We start from the raw sequence: 8,367 nt of genomic DNA, 5'->3' as shown, positions 1-8,367 counted from the left end.
TTTTTCAAAAATGAACGATGGAGAGTGGTCTCCTGCACTCCTGGCATACAGTCTAGAATGTTCCCTAAGAACTACAGATCTATTACTACAAATAAACATACAGAAAGGGAAGATATGTGCAGAGATCTATGCAAGGTTTTCCTTGTCAGCGAACAGGCAGAATATTACTAACTATGCATGAAAAGTGTCCCAAAATAAAAACAATAGGAAAATGGGCTCTAGGAAAGCAAGTAGGCAATGGCTACATGGGGGAAATTTTCTCAATGTTAGAACTAGGAAATTTTAAGTTAAAGTAAAAATAAGCTATTGTTTTGTAAACACCAGGAAGACTAGCTTTAAAAAGAAAGCTAATACATATTTTTGATGAATAGTTGGGGAAAGGGCGCAGTGGAAATGTGAACTGCTATGGCATCTGTGAAAATTAACCTAGCAGTAGCTCTTAAAGTTAAAAACGCATACATTCTTTGTGTGAATATTTTTGCTTGGGAATAAGTCCTTCACAGCTTCTTAGTTTCTATAATATGGGTGGGGTTCCAGCTCCCACCCTAGAAATGAAGCACTGAAAAACAGCCTTCAGCAAACCCTAGCATGCAATTTCCCCAGTCCCTGCAATTGGGTCATGGGTGGGCACATGACTTCAACTGGTCCAAGTCAAGTCAGCTGGGGCTTAGGCTAGCAAATCTGGGACAAAGATGCCTGTGTTCTTCTGGATTTAAACTTGGAAGGATTTAGTCCACCACAGCTGTTAAAAGCTGTCTTGAGACTTACAGAGTACGGCCACGAAAATGCCCATAGCAAAACAAAACTGATTGATGGCTTCAGCTGCTAACCCTCAGCTTTCTCTAGAATATTCATACCCAAGCCATGAGTCCTGTAATCAACTCTTAGTGAAAACTAGACGAGACAGTCTCACTAATATGAGCTGTCTCCCACAGAACATTTTGGTTTGAGGACTTCTGGTTAAAAGTAACTTGGAACTCTGAAACTACCAAGCAAGTTCTCCCTCCTTCCTCTCTCCTCACAACGGTCAGTCCTGCTTTGATTCTTGAAGAGACCCCTCACCTTGGTTAGCCTCGTTCCCTTGGTTTCTCCAATGTTTCCTCCAATAAATCTCTTGCACTTGTCAACCAATTTTAAATGATTCTGGAAGGACTTAGATGAACACAAATGCTGCTGAGAGGGGGCTGATAAAAACCATGGTTAAGACAAAGATTTGACTGTTTCTCTTACTACTCAATGGGTAAGGAAGAGGCCAGTGAGCACTATGAGTAGTAATACGGAGGGTCCCTAGTAGTAATACGGATGGCAACTAAATTGCTTAAGAGTTCCCTGGGTGTGAAAGGTTTTCCAGCTAGGGGGAAAAAAGTGCCGCTCAAGGAGAATGCCCTGGACATACAATAATCCAAGCATTTTAAAGATATAAACAATAGTACTGCCAAGATAGCAGAGTTGATTACTGAGTTGTTCTATTTATGCCTCACAGAGGCACAATGACAAAGAAAGAACTATTGACTAGCAGCTAAAGATTAGTTGTGGTAGCCAGGATTATGGAAAAACACATTAACCCACCACTTGCAGAATGAACAATGGTTGAAACACCAGCTGTGGGGGCCAGTGCAGTGAGGCAGTAGGCTAAGCCTCTGCCTGCAGCACTGGCATCTAATATGGGTGTCAGTTCATGTCCCGACTGTTCCACTTTCGATCCAAGTCTTGGCTTATACCCTGGAAAGGCAGCAGAGGATTGCCCAAGTCCTTGTGCCCTTGCACCCAAGTAGGGATCCAGAAGGAACTCATGGCTGTTGGCTTCAGATTGGTTCAGCTTCAGCTGTTGCAGCCATCTGGGGAATGAACCAGAAGCAGAAACCTCTCTCTGCTTCTCTTCTCTGTAATTCTGCCTTTCAAATAAAAAAACAAGTTTATTTTGTTTTTAGATTTATTTTTTATTGGAAAGATATATTTACAGAGAGAAGGAGAGACAGAGAGAAAGCTCTTATATCTGCTGACTCACTCCCCAAGTGGCTGCAATGGCCAGAGTTGAGCTGATCCAAAGCCAGGAGTAAGGAGCTTCTTCCAGGTCTCCCACACAGGTGCAAGATTCCAAGACTTTGGTCTGTCTTCCACTGCTTTCCCAGGCTATAAGCAGGGAACTGGATGGGAAGTAGAGCAGTTGACACAAACCAGTGTCCATGTGGGATGCCAGAATTTGCAGGCAGATTTGCCAATAAAACCATTGTTCCAGTGCCAAAATAAGATAAATTTTAAAAACAAAAACAAAATTGGACCCAACACAACGGCTCAATTGGCTAATTCTCCCCTTACTAGCACTGGGATCCCATATGGGCACCAGTTTGTGTCCCATCCAGCTCCTCACTTATAGTCTGGGAAAGCAGCAGATGGTGGCTCAGAACCTAAGGACCTGTACTCACATGAAAGACCCAGAAAGGTTCCTAGCTCTGGATTGGCTCAGTTCTGGACAGTGCAGCCATTTGAGTAATGAATCAATGGATGGATGGAAATTTTCTCTCTGTATCTGTCTTCTCTCCCTCCCTCCCTCCCTCTCTCCCTCTCTCTTTTTCTCCTTTTCTCTGTAACTCAGCCTTTCAAATAAAGACAAAATAAATATTTTTAAAAACTGGACAGGAAAAAAATGAATGGTAGAGCTAGTCATAGAACTTGGTTTAGTATTATAAAAAGGGAATGAATGATGGGACCCTTCTGGAGCAGCACTGAGCATGTAGTGGTTCTTAATTGCTAGAATCGAGACTCTAATACCCATCAAGATAAGATGAATATTAAATGAGGTCTTAATCCATACTGGGGTATGGAAATGGGTAATAGCGTACTGCCATGAGGCTACAGTCATGCTGGATCTTGGCTGCTTCTCGCTGTACCAGGTTTGATACCACCAGAGGGCCTTTACAGTGGCTGGGTCCTCAATGTGGAACACACTTCCTTCAAACAGTCTCCAACTAACTCTCACCTGTGAATATTTGCTCAAAAGTTGTCTTCTCTGTGAGGCCTAACCCGACAGCTTTTGAGGATTGCAAACTCCTTGCCCGTTCCTCATACTACCAAGCATCTGTAATTAATGCTGATCTCTTAACCACACACTCTGCCACAGTCACTAATCTCAGTCCCCTGTGGATTACTGTCGTACATTAGTCTGCTAGGGCTACCACATAAGACGTCAACCCATTGTGTAACTTCCACAAAGACAGAAGTTTGTTTCTCAGAGTTCTGAAGACTGAAGACCCGGATCTGCAAGCCCGTGTGCTGGTCTCTCCTGAAACCTGTGCCCTGCGGGTGTGGCTGGTCCCCTTCTCACTCGGTGCTCGCACGAGCGTTTGTAAGTACACACAGCCCTGCTGTGCTCTCTCTTTAGGTCTGGACATCAGTCCTACCGGGATCTCATTCAGCTTTACAAACAGGCTAATTAGGACTTAGAGCTTTAATGTTTGGACTCAGGGAAAGGGAGGAGGACATAATTCAGTGTGTAACAGGCTTGAAGCACTCTCCCATCATCATCCTAATGTGACGTACTCTTTGCGCTTCATAATTACCCTTGTCAGGAAAAACGCGTTCCTTGTGCACAGGCAAACTACGTGATTTTCTATTTTCCCTTTTTTTCAAATAGCCTCTATTTTTTTCTCATAATATATACTTCTATTAAAGTATTTTTAACACATTCACTGCTTTTGCAGTTATCACCTGTGGTTTATATTTGCAAAGCATTAAAATAAAATAGGAAAAATGAGCCAACAGAGGCAAGACAGTTAAGCCACTGCCTTAAATCACTGAGCGCGACTACTGATGCCACCTGCTGGTGGCAACACGAATGGCGTATTACACAACACTACCTTTATTCAGGGCTGTTTCAAAGTGCATATGAGGATTTTTTGTGAATGGATATGCTTTTTGCCTTTTAAAAGTATTCATTTTATTTATTTTAGAGGTGGAGACAGAGGGAGAGACAGACCAACAGAGGGAGAGAGATGGAACGTATGAGCATGGAAAGAATACACTCCCAGGCTCTATTTCACCCCTCAAATGCCTGTGTCAGTCAAGGTTGGGTCAGGTCAAAATCAGGAGCCTGGAACAACACCCAGGTCCCTCACATGGGCGGCAGGGATCCCATGATTCAAGCCAGCTCCTGGTGCCTCTCAGGATGCACATCAGCCCCAAGCAGGAATCTGAAGTCCAGGCAGAACTCAAACCCAGGCACTCGTACATAGGGAGTGGGCATCGGCGGCCACACGCAGCACCTGCCACAAGTGGGCTGAAATCTTGAAGATAAAAGGAACCACTGTATTATCTTTCCTTGGCTTTCTGGATTCCTCTCTGTGCCAGTTAGTGACACAGCAAGTAGGTTATTTAAGAGAATTCGATAAAAGAACTAAATATATGGGTGTGGTAGGAATAATAATAAAGGATGTAAGGCACCCAGTGATCAGCAGCAAACGGAAGCTAGTACTCGCCTTGGGAACAGACCAGACGCTAGGACAGCAGAGGCCGAAATCACAGACAATAGAGGAGCTGCCTGACACAAGCTGACATCCGGCTTGGGTGAGAGCACAGGGGAGTGAACTTTCCAACTGCTGACTGCTACCCTGGGTCCTCTCAGAGCCAGGGAGGCAAAGGAACCCAGGGCTCAGGGAGGGGAGAGAAAAAGGATGGATCTGTAGGGTTAGCTGGTAAAAAACGAGGACACATGCCTTTCACAAGGGAACTGACACACACACACACACACACACACACACACACACACACACACATCTTATATTATGAATAATTCATTTATATACTTAGATCCCAATGTTAATCCAAGACTGAATTCTTAAATATTTCATGGTGGCAACTATTCAAGCACCCACTAGAGAACTCAAAGACATTTTTGAATGTTCATTATCTGTCCTATCACTTAAAGTCTTGTTGGAGGAAGAAAAAAACAAATATATCCTACTTTATGTCTTAATGTCCAGTTAATTCCATTTGAAATTCAATACATTAAATGGTAACCCTGAAAATGCTAAACATGTCAGTAAAACAAATGAGATAACTTTTCTTCTAATTTCCTGTTCTGTAAGTTTACAAAGAAAAAAAATTCAAATATCACATTCTAAAAGAGTCCCCCCCACAACTTGGCTTTTAAAAATAAAGCCCTCAGTGCATTTTAAAAATAGTAGTTCACTTATCTTCCCTGCTGGCTTTCAAAGTCCACACAAGAACTTTAAATAGAAGTGAAGAGTAAATTTATCTCAAAGGAAGCAGTAAAGTCAATACTGCAAGCATTCTAATGTAGCAACAGTTGAACTCTGGTAAATAAACAGCCTGTTGCAGGCAAGAACATAAAAAAAAAAGTCTCCAGAGTACCATAGGTTAATTCACGAGCTTTGCAACAGCCAGGGTCCTTTGCTCCTTGCGCCAAATACAGAGAAGTGTGTTTATGGTGACCAATATTCCTTTGTCTGACCATGGTAACCGTCACCCACTGAACTGTGGAAGTGCTATGATAAGACAACACACAGGTGTACTCATCGCGTTCTAATTACTACAGTTGGCTTAAACACATCACTTTTTAAGCAGTATTATCAGCCTCTAAATCCTATAGCAGACAGTTCTCCAAGTGTCATAATCCCGTGTATATTCCCAACTGCGGGGACGAGAGCACAATGGGGATCCTTTTCTTGATATTTTGGTGTTATAGAAAACAGATTACTTATAATAGACATTTTTGAGGGCACATAAAACATAAGAATGGCATTTCCAAGGTAAACACACATTCTGATTGTATCTTGTTACTAAGTGCATTGTTCAGCACATGTTTTATGCTGTTGAGTTTCAGGCATCAGTTGAATTCTATTATGGTAAGATTTGTGATTAAGGTAAGCTAACTCAAAATGACAAGCCAGGGGCTTTTAAAAGCCACATTTCAATGAAATCTGGCAGCACAAAAACAGCTGCTCTAAGTCTACCCCTCTAATATTTCAAAGGAAGAATAGCAATGGATTTCTGATACCATATGTGCCAACTGCAGAAATTCTAGAACAGCCTGAGAGATCCTGGGTGAAAGGTCATGCTCTGCCTTCTACAGATGGCATGTTTAATTATTAAAGAGCACTTTTAATCATTTAATCATTTCAGAGCTTGGAATGAAAGGTCTTCTCGGATATCTTGGAGCTTGTTGCAACCTAAACTCTGCTGTCAAACTTCTCTGGAATCAATAAGTAGCAGATGGGATTTCTTATCCTAACTTGATTTACACTCTCATGTGAGTTGAATTTGTTTTGCAGGCTCTGAAAGACGGTCATTGGGGGAAGACTGGCCGTTCTACCGTCAGCAGAATACTTAACACCAAATCTAAATCTTCGCTTCAGACTTACATCAGGCTCACATTACTCGGCATGGCTGAATGGCTTGCTTTCAGCAGGACTGTTTATATTTCTGCCAAAATGTTCATATCTGGCTTCAAAAATATTTTCAGAAACAGCATCTTTAGCTTTTGTTCCTTACACAAACTAAACAATGCCTTCAAAACGTTCAGTACAAAATGTCTGGTAAATGTTAGAACCTTTCATCAACTACACACATGCACATATTCACACATCTACGCTGGTACACACATGAATGTAACGTTTTAAAAACTGGCAAAATAAAATGAAAGATGATTCAAACATTCTTTAAAAGCAAAATAAAACAAAACAAAAACCCTAGAATCAACATACTCTTTTAAAACTTTTTGTTTTGGGCCCAGTGTGATGGCTCAATTGGCTAACTCTCCTCTTGTAAATTCTGGGATCCCATAAGGTGCCCCGGCTGCTCTGCTTCCCATGCAGCTCCCTGCTTGTGGCCTGGGAAGGCAGGGGATGATAGCCCAAAGTGTTGGGACCCTGAACCCATGTGGAAGACCTGGAAAAAGCTCCAGGCTCTAGCTTCAGGTAGGCTCAGCTCTGGTCATTGAGTTGTTTGGGGAGTAAACCAGTAGCTGGAAAATCTGACTCTCCCTCTCTCTATAAATCTGCCTTTCTGATAAAAATAAATACAATTTATTAAAAGTTTCGTTTGTTCCAGTTGGCTTGGTTTTGAGAAACACAAACAGAGAAAGATGCACAGAAAGCTCTCACCTGCTGGTTCATTCATCAAATGCTTATCACAGCCAGTGCTAGACCAGGGCAAAAGCTGGCAGATGGGAACCCGAACCATGGCTCTTCCAGGGCTGGCAGGAGTCCAGTGGCTTGAGTCCTCAGTGTTGCTCCTAGAGTTTGTAGTGAGTAAAGAAAGCAAATCATAGAATGATACAAGATATTCTACAAATGATAAGATTATACTCTTCATAAATATTTAAGCTTGCATTTTTAAATTGACACAGGAAAGTACTATGTAAATATTTATGAGGTAATACACAAAATTCAAGATGCTAGTTATTATTGGATGGTGTAAGAAAACAATAGAATTGGAGAAATATTTGCAGGAAATTCATTACTTTAGCATACTCGAGATCAAATGACAAAATATTAAGGTATGTTATAGCTTGGTGGGAAAAAACATTCTCTTTAGAGATAATCACTGTTTTGTATAACTTTACAGTTGTTAATTTAAATATATGTACATGTTATAAATGTTTCTAAATCCTACAGCAACTATAAGGAGTAGAACAAAAACTTTTATCACTGATCTCTTATTTCAAGTGGGGAATTTGAGAATGAGATAAGAATTGACTTGAGGTGTGAACGGTTCTATTATTTGGGGGGAAGCTTTGTCAGCAATTTAGCCAGTAAATAGGATTAAAGATGCCATAATCGAGATGTCCAGAGTTGATCTGTCACGAGAACAATAAGCTACATTTCAACACATGGAGAGACTTATCCCTCAAACTGCTGTGTGTAAGAAATAATTACAGTGATCCTGGACTAAAAAAGTTTGCCTTCGTCTTGACTTGTCACTCCTGCCATTATCAGTCAAGCCTGCCTTTCTGAGTTTATGTGAGTTTATGTCAACTACTGGTTGACCTTGAAGAAGTCTTCCTCAGTTGGTTCACTTATAAAACTCAGGTATTTGATGTCTTTGCCTTTTCACAGGCTTTCCGTTCGCAGTCACTAGATTGCTCTCTAACACAAACATGTCAGAGGATCCAGCGAACAGGTAAGTGTTCACTGACAGGCAGATTGGACGTCATGAAAAAACCACAGTTGTTGTTGGGGAATGCAAATACAATCATATTTTGGGAGAAAAAAGTAAAATCTGCCTAACATTGAAGATTCAACCTCAGGTGAGTGACAGCATACACCCAGGACTTAATTCCAAGAGACTCAGTATTTACAAGGAAATAAGCAGCGGTCTTATCCTAGCATTCTTTGCTTAACTTACTAG

This window comes from Ochotona curzoniae, unplaced genomic scaffold (genome assembly GCF_017591425.1).
Source record: "Ochotona curzoniae isolate NIBS_2020 unplaced genomic scaffold, NIBS_Ocur_1.0 scaffold_3835, whole genome shotgun sequence".
NCBI lineage: Eukaryota > Metazoa > Chordata > Mammalia > Lagomorpha > Ochotonidae > Ochotona > Ochotona curzoniae.
This window is presented reverse-complemented; position numbering follows the sequence as displayed.